Below are 12,781 nucleotides of genomic sequence, written 5' to 3'. Positions count from 1 at the left end.
CCCCCACCCCCCAAGGCCAGGACTTTGTACAATTCATTGTAATATTTTACTTTGTCTTTTCAAGATTCCTTCTAAAGTCTTTTGATAAGCTTTCCTACTTCATAATTTCTTTCCTTTGCTTCAGCTTCTCTACATTAAATATTACAGTTCAGAGTATCCTCTGACATCCACTTTGGTCTTTCATTATACCCTCTCTTTTTAATTGAACTTTTACTCTCTTTGTACAATGTTCTTAATGTTATCCCACAACTTGTCCAGTCTTCAGTCATTGAGTATTAGTACTCTATTAACTGTTGTTGTGTACCATTATATGAGAATGGATACATAGCTGGCCCTCTAGCGGCTTTTCAGAGGTAATTACTCATACAGGAGAAAAATGCCCATCTGTCTCCCATAGAGCAGCTGGTAGCCTCGAAGTACATACCTTTTGGGATCGCAGCACAGCTTCCTGTCACTAGGCCACCAAACCTCCCTACTCCATCAATAGCATCAAATCTATTCTTGAATTCATCTCTACATTCATATGAGACACACTCAAAGTTGTATTTTGACTGCAGTGATTTGTTTTCTTTTTCTTTAGCTTTAGTTTGAATTTATATGTAGGTAATTGATGGTCTAGTCAACAGTCAGCCCCTGGCCTTATTCTAACTGCTCATATATATTGAGCAACTTTATGATCACAGATGTAGTTAATCTGATTCTTGTCTATTCCAACAGGTGAAATCAATTTTGTCTTGTGTATGCTTTGTTGTGGTGGTGGTGTGGTTTTGTTTGTTTGTTTGGTTTTTTAAAAAGTACAAGGAAGTTACTGATGATACAAAATTCTGTCATGCAATCTCGAACTACATTTCTGTTACCAAGACTACTTTCAAAATACCAGTTCTCCTTCATTTCCTACTTTTGCATTCCAGTCACAAATTATTATTATCAGAGCATCCTGAGTGTGTGTCTAATCAAGTTTCGATTTCAAAATTTGGCAAAAAAAATCTTAATTTCTCCACTGTTGACTATAGTAGCAGGTGCACATATTTGAATTAGAGGTATATTAACTTGTCTTCCTTTTGGGGGCACAGATATCATTCTTTCACTGACAACATTTTGCTTCAGGATAAATCTCCAAATGTTCTTTTTAGTGACGAAGAACATATCATTCCTTTTCAATTTGTCATTTTAGATATCATATCAATGTGATGATTCTATCAACATTATTAACAAGTAGATCATATCGACATGATGATTCCGCATGGCCAATAGCAGTTAATTTCAACTCTCTAATGCCTGATCCAAGCCTGGAAGCAGGAGTGGCATCCACTTCCGAAATGGCTTGCCTCCAGAAACTCTATGTACGAACAGTGCTCAGGCCTTTCATTCATAGGGTCGCTGAGTCATACCCAACCCAAGGCCACCTAACAACAACACCAATCCCTAGAATGTCAATCTTTATGCATACTATTTAATTTTTTACAACTTCAAATTTTATTAAATTCATATTTCTTACAGTTCACATTCCAATTATTAATGGGCCCTGTCGCTGTTTCTTTTCATTTTCTTTTCCTCCCATATCATTAAAGTATATTCTACTTTGAGAAGGCAGCTCTTCTTCAGTACTATTTTGAGTGCATTCCAACTTGAGGTCTTCATCTCCCTGCACCATATCAAGCAATCTTCTGCTGCTATTGATAAGGGTTCCAAGGCCCACTATTTCAGAAGTGACTGTACAGTCCTGCTTCTTAGTCTATCTTAGTCCGGACACAATAGTGAAGCCTATTCACCATGAGGGACCCTATTGGTATATGAAATATCAATAGCATAGCTTCTAGCATCACAGCAACATAAAAGCCACCACAGTATGACAGACTGACAGATGTGTGGGAAGTGGTACTTAACTGACTGCATAGCCAATCATGTAGATGTATGATAGCACTAATTTTAAGAATAAATTCTTGGGTCTAAGGAAAAGCAAGCAGATACTAGTACATAGTAAGCTTTTTGTAAAAATGTGTGTTCTTTTGGTTTTTAAGACAGGATAAACCTCACAGTTTTCAAAGACAGTTAAAAAACCTTGTTACACTTCCCTCTATTGTATTTTGCCAGCCATTATAAATCTTGTCCAACACAGAGCTCTCTGTCCTAGGGAGCAGGTCCCTCAGACAGCCTCACAGAAACAGCTCTCCTTATTCTTAATGGATTAGAGTTTGGAAATGTTTTTTCTGTGGGAGCAAAAGTTTCTTCAGCTTTTCATGTGCAAAGTCCATGTGCATTCAACTTTCATTGCAAAAATGCATAAAACCTAATAGAGCATTCTTAAAAAAATATTGTTGCTGCTGTTGTTACCATTGAATCAGAACAACCCATAGCTGACCCTCCGGTGGGTTTTCAGAGACAGTTAACAGCATGGGAAGAGATAGCTCTTCCTTCTCCCATGGAGCAGCTGGTGGGTTCGGACCGCAAGCCTTCAGGATTGCAGTGCAGCTTCTTACCACTTGGCCACCAGAGCTCCCTTAAAAAAAATTAAAAGAGGCTAATTGAACAGTTGAATAGATTCGAGCTTGTGACTTTTACCTTTAAGTATTTATAAATTCAAAAACATGTGAAGATGTCATTAGTTCTCAGTCAATAGGCTTGTCGTGGTTAGGTGCTGTTAAGTCAACCAGGATTCATGGAGACTGGATGAACGAGAGATCTGAATCGTGCCCTAAGTGTACCATATTCATCATCTCTGATATGTTTAATTAGTTTGTAAGGTAGGAGGCTTTTTTTTTTTTCGTTCAGCAGACATTTGGCAAGTGGTGGCATAGTCTGTAGCAAGTTATACTACTAGCCAAAGACCAATGGTGGGGAGTTTGAATCCCCCGCCAGCGGACCTGCAGAAGAAAGATGGGCAGTCTCCCTCCCGTGAAGAATTACAGCCTCAGATACCAAATGGAGGGATACTATATGTCAGAATTGATTTGATAACAGTGAGCTTGATGTTTTAAAGATTTTTTATTTTATTATTTTAATAATAAATATAAAAATTATGACTCTTTTAAATTTTAGAGCAGTTTTAAACCTTTTTCTTCTTAATGTTCACACCCTGGAATGGTTGGAGATAGAATTTATTACTGACATGGATTTGCTGACAACCAGACAACATTCAGAAAATCTCCCTCAACAAGGAATTAACCAGCCCAAAATGTCCACAAAGTTGAGAAACACTGGATTTGAGTACAAAAATGGTAAGAAGCTGCATTGCAATCCCAAAGGCACGTGGTTTGGATCCACCAGCTCCTACACAGGAGAATGGGCAATCTCCTCCAGGGGATTGACTGCCTCTGAAAAACTTTCTGGAGAGTTAACTATGGATCAGTTCTGACTCAATGACACACAATACCAACAAAAATAAAAGATGCCTTAAAACACTGAATGCTACTTTGAATAATAATAAAAAATAACAGATGATTGAGCAGGTAGTGGTTTTGACATTTAATAGACTAACTCTCGTGAACCACATAGGCTTTAAGTTCCTAATTCTAATACTCAGTAGGACAATACAGAGTATATAATGGGTACCCAGCTCATTCTAATTGAGGTAACAGTTCCTAGGGGGCAAAGATAAAGACTTTTGAAGTAGAAATGGCATGGAGTGTCAGAAAGGGGCTGGGATTAAGGGGTCAGAAGGCCTGCACTTAATTTCACTTCCATTGATTACTGCTTTCACTGCTGGCCAGGAGTCTCTGTCCATCCTCTTGTGTAAAATGTCACTAATATCCTCATGTTGTGGTCCATTCCACTCTGTGTCTGACTCTTTGTTGACCCACATACACACAGCAGGAGGCTCAGAAGAGCAAATCTTGAAAACCAGCGTGTATTTTCCTCCTGTCTCCCTGTTCCTCTCTCTAAAACACCTATCCCTAAAGTCCTCACATCAAACACCTGCTGAAATCACTGCTTCTAGCCCATTTGTTTTGACAATTTTCTCTCTGCCCCACTGGCCTTTGAACCTCCATGTCTCAAATGCTTTCCGTTTGGCTCTCATTAAAGCATCCCCTGTTTTCATAACTCTTGACACTTGCAAATCTGCCTCCACACTGGGGTCATCACCAGTTTCACGGATGCATCTTGCTGGAGGACAGGAGATAAACCATATAGAAATAATTTGTAAATTTAAATCATGCTCCACAAATGGAAGGAAATTGTTTATTAAGATGACATCTTATGTTTCTCATGCCCTTTGAGCTTAGCCTCAAACGTGATGCATAGTTGATTCTGTAAATATTCATCCTAGGGGATAAAGCTCACAAGTGAAGAAAGGGAGGGAGAGTGAAGTATAATGCACACAGCCTGTCCACACAGAATTACTGACTTATTGAGAAGATGATGAGGGAGATGCCTCCAGAATCAACAGAAAACCCTGCTAGGAAATGAATCACATCTGATGAATGAACATGTTCTAGACAAAGGCTGCCACACTTGGAGCATAGGGAGCGAGGTCATCCAACACAGATTTCCTCTCTGCAATGGGCCTGACCATAGCTTTCCGCTTTCAGTGTCTAGAACACGTTTCCTATTTTGAATGGATTGAAGAAATAAAGACATTCAACCTAAAGAAGAGAGAACTTGGGTTGAAAACTTATTATCCAACACTCTAAAGAACATAATTAAAATGAAAATGGAGTGTTATAATGGTTGAAGTTGTGTTCCCTCATGAGATATAGTGAAGTCCTAACCCCTCTATCTGTGATTGTGGCTCTGGTTGGATATTGGGCCTTTGAGGTGCTATTGTTTGAGTTAGCATGAGGTCTTCCCAGAGCGGGATGAGTTTTGATCCTGTATCCTTATAAAAAAGAAGGCATATAGAGATAGGAGACAGAAAAAGGATGCCATATGATGTTGTAGCTACAAGCCAAAGAATGGCTAGAGCTACCAGAAACCAAGAGAGAGAGAGAGAAATGAAATCTTTTTCAAAGTGCTCAGAAAGAATCTAAAGGTCTGACAGCCTGATTCTATATTCTGGCCAGCAAAACTGTGAGGTAATAAACTACTGTTCTTATCAACCACCCACTTTATGACATTTTTATATAGTAGCCTTAATTAACAATTATATAGAGAATCCAGTCCCATATTAAAATAGCTCCTCCAGTAATGATAGTTAGTCCACAGCAAAATAGACTAAGGGAGAGTATGGACTTCTAATAATGAACTAATAAGGCTGTGTGGTTAAAAGACACTAACAACTTTACTTAGGAATCCAATTATTTAACATAGGATTGCCTAGTTGGGGTAAAAACAAAACAAAACAAAAAACTCACCTGGATCTCAGCTCTTCCACGAACATGTTTGGTGATATTGAATAAGTCACTTAACCTCTCTGGACCACTGTCCCATCATCTGTAAAAAGAGGATAATGATACCAGTAAGCATTAGATGACTATCTTTAAGTTCACTTTGAAAACACAAAAAGTACTGTGTATCAAAGGTGTGGATTTGGGTTGCAAGTCCCCCTTGTCTGTCTGTGATGTTCTCAGGAATACACTGGAGGTCTAGCCAGTCGCTCTTCCTCACTGATGTCCCCATCCAGCTCAGTCCCACCATCTGTGCATAAGTGAGATTTTCTTTTAATGAGTGCAGCACAGAGAGAGCTCTGGATTTAATGAACTCAGTGGACTACATTGGGCTGTCTGTGTAAAGATCATAGTTTATTGAAATAAGGGAAAACACAAACACAGGGGTCTGCTGTGCTTCTATTTGTTCCTGTTCCGATCCAGGCATTCACCAGCAACAAGCTGAGCACACAGACAGGGCAAGCGCCATCCTTTCCACCAAGAGGCCAAGGAGCATCATAGCACTCTTAGACTAGAAGACAGATGAGGGAGCAATGAGAGGAGGCTGAGACTTCAAGTCAGGCTGGAATCAGGCCCTGTCTACATGGGTGATAATAGGCAAATATTGTAACTGGTTTGAGTTCCACTTCCAGGCTATAAAATTGGGGTGATTATTATAATACTTTGGGAACTCTGGTGGTTTAGTTGTATGGAATTGCACTGCCAATCCAAAGACATATAGTTCAAATCCACCAGCTGCTGCAAGGACAAAAGATGGGCAATCTCTTCCTGTGCAATTTACTGCCTTTGAAAATCTGTTGGAAAGACAGCTATGAGTCCGTTCTGAATCAATGATAAATAACAACATAATCCTTACTACAAAGCTTGCCAGGATAATTAAATGAGATAATGCTTGAACTAGTTTTAGTGGCTTACAGATACATGACCTACTCATACTCTCAACTTCTAAGGTAAGAAAACTGGTGTTGTTGTTGTTGCTATGTGCCATTGAGTCATCTCTGATTCATGCTGATGTTATTGTTGTTGTTAGTGACCCATAGCTACACTGCTGTCTCTCTGAAGCCTGCCCTGTCCTGAGCTGGTCTCACTGACTCCAACACATCTACTCCCATTTCCCCAGGTACTGCATCAATTCATCTCATCTGGGGTCTTCCTTTCCTGCCTTGTCTCACCATCTTTCCAAGCATGATGTCCTTCTGCAAGAACTGATATCTCCTGGCCACATGTGCAAAGTAGGTGAGATGGAGCTTTCCTCCAAAATCCTTGCTCCAAGGAGCAGCTTGGTTTCACCCTCTCCACGACTGACCTGTTTGTCCTCTTGGAAGCCCATGGTATGTTCTGTATTCTTCTCCAGCACCACAACTCAAAGGCTCCAATTTTTTTTTTCTTTCATTCTTACTCATTGTCCAGCTCTTTGTTGCACAGCAAGCACTCTAGAAGACTCTGCTATAGATCAAGTACACCTTAGTTTCTAGACTGATATTGTTGTTCTTTAGCACTCTGGAGAGGTCCCTGACTGCAGATTTTTTCAATGCAATTCATCTTCTTATTTCCTACAGCAGATCCAAGTAAGATGAAATTGTTAACAACTTCAAACTTTTCTCCTCCTATCATGAAGGTGCCAATAGGCCCAATGGTGAGAATCTTTGTTTTCTTGATGTTACGAGGCATCCATATTGAAGACTTCAGTCCTTAACTTTGTGCAACAAATGCTTCAAATCCTCCTCACTTTCAGCAAGCAAGGTTGTGTCATCTGCATAACAGGTTATTGATCAATCTCCCTCCAATCCTGATGCCACACTCTTCTTCATAGAGTCCAGCTTCTTGATAATTTGTTGAGCATACACATTTAATAGGTATGGAGAAAGAATACAAGCCTGAAGTAGACTCTCTTCCCAATCCCAAACCACGCAGTGCTCCCTTGCTCCATTCGCACAAAGCTTCCTGGTCCAGGTCCAGGTTCTTCAAGAGCACAATCAAGTGCTCTAGGATTCCAGTTCTTCTCAATGTCAGCCACAACTTGTTATGATCCACAGAGTCAAATGCATAATGCAGATTGTTGTTGAGTTTTGCTCCAATTATGATGCCACATTCTTCTTTATAAAATCCAGCCTCCCAGATGATCTGTTCCACATATAGATTAAAAAGGTGTACAGAAGGGATACATCCATGATGTTCATCATTCTTGATTTTGAAAACCACAGTCTTCCATTGCTATGTCTAGGCAACAGATTCCTAGTCTAGGGGTAGGTTTGGCATGAGCATAATAAAGTGTTCTGGGATTCCCAGTCTTCTCAATGTTAGCTTCAGGTTGTTGTTATTGTTGTTAGGTGCACTGAGTCGAGTACTACGCATAGTGATCCTATAAAAAAAGATCTGAAGCCAGTCCTGTCCTGCACCATTGTCACAATTCCTGACACACAAGAGTCCATTGCAGCAGTCACCTTGTCAATCCACCTGGCTGAGGGTCTTCCTCTCCTTCGCCAACCCTCCACCCTTCCCAACATCATGTTTTTTTCCAAGTAATAGTACCCCCTAGCAATATGTCCAAAGTACATAATGCGAAGCCTCAGAATTCTTGCCTCCAAAGAGCACTCCGGCTACATCCTCTCCAGACCTGTTTGTTCTCTAGGCTGCCTATGGGATATTCATGCCCTTTTCCAACACCACAGCTCAAAGGCATCAATTCTTTTTTTCTGTCATTCTTATTCATTGTCCAGGTTTTGGATGTATAACTAGTAATCAGAAAGACTATGGCCTGAATCAGATACATCTTAGTCCTCAAACTGACATCACTACTCCTCAATAATTTGGAAAGGTCCCTAACTACAGATATTCCCAGTGCAATGTGTCTCCTTATTTCCTGACTGCTCATTCCAAGGATGTTAATTGTGGATCCAAGCAAGATGAAGCTGTTGACAATTTCAATCTCCTCTCCATCCATCATGACATTGTCTATTGGTCCAGTGGTAAGACTTTGTTAGCCTCATAGCAACCCTATAAACAACAGATTTGCATCTTGCCCTATTCTAGTGATTTCTATATGTTCACGTCCGTTTTTATCATTATTGTTTCAATCTATCTTGTTGGGGTTCTTTTTATTTTTCCCTGACTCCCCATCCTTTACAACATGATGTCTTTTTTCAATGACAGGCCACTCCTGACAACATGCCTAAATAAAGTATGTGAGCTGAAGTTTCACCACCCTTGCCTCTAAAGAGCACATTCCCCAACACAGACTTATTTGTTTTTTATCAGTCCATGGGATATTCAACATTCTTCTCAACACAACAATTCTAAGACATCGATTCTTCTTCTATCATCCTTATTCTTTGCCCAACATTTAGACACATACAACACATTGAAAATACTGTAGTTAGAGAAAATAGTTTGCATTCCACTATGACCCTAAATGTTGGCAGTTCAAACTCAATCAACAGCACTGCAATATAAAGATCTGGTGATTTATTTTCATTAATACTATGGCCAACAAATCCCTATGGAGCAGTTTTACTATCACACATGAGGTCTCCATGAGTCAGAATCAAGACCAACGCAATAGATATGTCTGTAAATATGTATCTGGGTTGGCTGGTAGAGATAAGGCCCATTTGTACTAAAAGACATTCTCAAGGTCAACTGACATAACAAGCCATGCTCCTGACTCCCTGTCCTATGTTCCATGCTCCCTGGTGGTGGTAAGTTGTGCTCTTGAGATAAATTAATCAGGTGAAAGAAATACCATAAACCACAAACAACAGCTACCACCCAGAAGCCCAAATAGAGGATTCCAGAAGACTTTCTTTCAGCTCTGTTCCAGCTATGTGGGTGGTGACAATACAGGAGGAAACAATCTCAGTGTTTGTTTGTGAGAATGGTTTGTTTGCAAAATTCCTTTCTGTTTACATAACTAAACCCCTCAGTTTTTAATTATCCGTCTGGTCTGTAGCTTCACAGGGTGAACATAAGCAAACAATTCCTAAAGAAAAGAATTTGCTGGTGGGTTCAAGCTGCATGTCTTTGGGTTGGCAGCACAGCTCCTTACTAGTAGACTTTCAGAGCTTTCTTATGAGGTACCTGGAATAGACAATGTTTAGAGGTAGACGGCAAAGAGATTGAGATTATTAACAGCTTCAGCTTGCTTGGCTCTACAATCAACACTAGCAGCCAGGAAATCAAAAGATGAATTGCATTGGGGAAATCTGCTGTCAAGGATGTCTCCAGAGTAGTGGAGAGCAATGTCAGTCTAGAGAATAAGGTGCACTTTAGTCTTAGCAATTACTTGCTATGCATCAGAGAGCTGGACAATGAGTAAAGACAAATGAGGAAGAATCGATGCCTGCTAAGAGTACAAACAGGTCCAAGATATCGTGAAACCAGATTGCTCCTTGGAGGCAAGGATTTTGACGTGTCATCTGACATACTTTGGGCAAGTTGCAAGAAGAGACCAAGTTGTATAAGATGGATTGACTCAGTGACTGGGATACGGGTGGGTGTGTCTGAGTCAAATTTGCTCAAGATTGAGCAGGGCTCAGAACTGTCATACATAGGGTTGCTATGAGTCCAAGTCAACTAGACGACACATAACAACAACAGAAACCAGATCTCTGGGTGGAACAAATGGTTTGCTTTTGACTGCTAACCTAAGGTTGATGTATCATAGACTCAGGTATGGAAGAAAGGCCTGGCAAGCTGTTTCTATAAAGATTACAATCAAGAAAACTTTATGGAACAAATGTTGTACTCTGTAATATGTAAGAATGCTGTGAGTATAATAGTCTTGGTAGTAATGGAGGAAAGAAAGAATATTTGCTTAGAGGGCACTGAGTTTCTGTTCATGGGTGTGCAATAATTTGGAAAAAGGTTATAGTGGTGATGATTGGACAACATGATAATATAATCTATGTTTCATTCAGAACATAATTAAACATGTTTAATATCTTGGATTGGCAAATGTTTTGTTACATTTTTTAAATTTTATTAATTTCAATGAAAATTTACAGACTTTAGATTACCATTCATTCAGTGTTACACTTTTCTCCCCTCCTAACCCTCCTCTCTAGTACCCTAGCCTCTTGGAAAAGTAAAAGAAAAATTCTTTCTTTGTTTTACAATCCCTCCCACCAGGTCCACTCCTTTATATACAGCCTTTGCTCTGCGCTCCTGCCATGACAAAAATACCTAATCACATATCCCTCTTAAACAATTTTCTCCCTCATCTGTTTCAATGCAGTATACATTATTGAACCCATCTTTCTCAGTCTCCCCCCAACCCAGAGGTCAGTCCTGTTTTACAACAGTGGCGCCATGCAGTATTTGTCCTTTTGTTACACATATTTTTATCACAACAAAAGAATACTTCAAATAATAAGAGTTCCAACCCAGGCAAATTTCATGTCCTGAAATTCAACTGGGCCATCCACCATTCCAGGCAACATTGCTATCACCCCATAATGACATAATTGGGCCTTCTGGTTTTTGTTGTATAAGAATTAAGCTGTGTTACTGTGGCCCCAGTCACTGGTATTTTTTAGCATTTCTCTAAGACTTTTTACATTCTCATTTAATATAACTTTGGACCAGAATGTATATCTTAGCCATAAAATGCTTAAGTTACCTCTCTGAATATCACTTATTATCTTCTGTTATCAATAACATAAATAGAGTAGGTCAGGCTGTGCAAGTGCCTAGGCTGCCAGTTGGGCTACTTTGCTAAAGGAAGGATATCTGAAACCCCATCTCAGTATCTAACCCAGCATGATCCTTTTAGGTGCAATTTTCTCCCAATTTAGCATGAAATCCAAATAAATGTTAGAAATCCTCAAAGCTCCAGATGAAAGCTGTAATTAATGTATCAATGATTTTCTTCTAAAGGTCACGTAATCAAAAAGAGAGGCCAGTTTATTAGTGTCATTAATGGAAATTATACACTGTTGTAAGGACAATGGGTTTGTACTCTGGCTTCAAACATTTTCAGAATTTAAACCTTTGACAGCTGAAAATGTGTTGAAGTTACAATTCAAACAGGGAGACTAAGTGCTTGAGTTATCTAGGGCTGCTTTAACAGAGATATCATATATGCATGGCTTTAACAGACAGAAAATTATCTCCTTTCCATTTTGGACAATAGAAGTTCAAAATCAGGCCTGGCTCTCAGGAAGTCTTTTCCTGTCTATGGGCTTTAGAGAAAGGATTTTTGTCTCATTAGTTTCTCCTTCTTATTTCTTTGGAGACTTCCATGGGTCTTGGCATCAGTCTTTCCCTGAATTGTCTAGAAGATTTTCAGTATAGGGGCCCTGGATCCTAAGGATACCAAGGGCATGTCCTTTATCTATCTGGGTGGTTTTCTCTTCTTTATCTCTTATAAGGGAGCTCTAATGTACTAAACATGTTGCAAAGAATCATTAATCCTTGGAAAGGGACATCATGCTTGAAGGGGTGGAGGGACAGCACAAGAGAGGAAGTCCCTGGATGAGATGGATTGACTCAGTAGCTGAAGTAATGGAGTTAGGTATGTCAGAGACAATAAGGTTGGCTCAGGATACAGCAGGGTTTGGAGCTGTTCTACATAAGGTTGTTATGAATCATAAGTGATTCAACAGCATATAACAACAGCACACTAAAGCCTAAACAAGATATGATTCAAACAAAGGTATGGCTTGAGAAAGGGTGTAAATTTAAGTAAAGGTGTGATTTGACTCTCATTCTATTATAAAGATGTAACTCAAGAATCCTTCCTAATTAACATAATGGCTATTAATGTTGTGTACTGTCCAATGAGAAATAACTCATAGACAACACTCCAGTGGATTTTCAGAGGCATTAAATCTCACAGGAATAGATTGCCCATCCTCCTACCACAGAGCTTCTGCTGGATTAGAACTGTGTCCCTTCAGAATTGCAACATTTCACAAAATGGAGGATAATTCACAAAACAGAGAACAGCCTTACTATAAGGGAAATCACGGCCTAGACAAGTTGACTCCTATTTGAGGGATTACACAGTGAATCTATGATAGTAACACAACCCCCAATGTAACTGTAAAATCTAAACAAATCCTAAATTAAATAGCAATAGGAGATAAGCCTTCAGTAAAGATAGTATGTAAGGGGGAAGATACTAAGCTTGGACAGGAAAGATACCTTCAGTTAAGAGTAGAAGTGAAACCAAGACTAGGAGCACAATCAGCACCTACTGTAACCAACAGTGGGATTCTGAACAGGAAGTATAAACATGGCTGGTCGGGAGCAGAGCTGCCCACACACACCAACTTCACAGGGTGATCTGTCAAACTTCCCTGCTTAAATAATTTCTCTAAAATCATCCTTTTTCTAGAGTAAAAGCAACTCCGATTGTAAAAGCTGGTAAAAATCTTCTATCTCCTCTTCCTTGGCTCTGGTGGTTGGTGCATATATTTGAATGATAGTGGTATTCACTGGACTTCCTTGTATGCGTA

Source organism: Elephantulus edwardii, unplaced genomic scaffold (genome assembly GCF_000299155.1).
Source record: "Elephantulus edwardii isolate Elephantulus edwardi_28Jun2011 unplaced genomic scaffold, EleEdw1.0 scaffold00009, whole genome shotgun sequence".
NCBI classification, from domain to species: domain Eukaryota; kingdom Metazoa; phylum Chordata; class Mammalia; order Macroscelidea; family Macroscelididae; genus Elephantulus; species Elephantulus edwardii.
The sequence above is the reverse complement of the archived record's forward strand: the minus strand, read 5'-3'. Positions refer to the sequence as shown.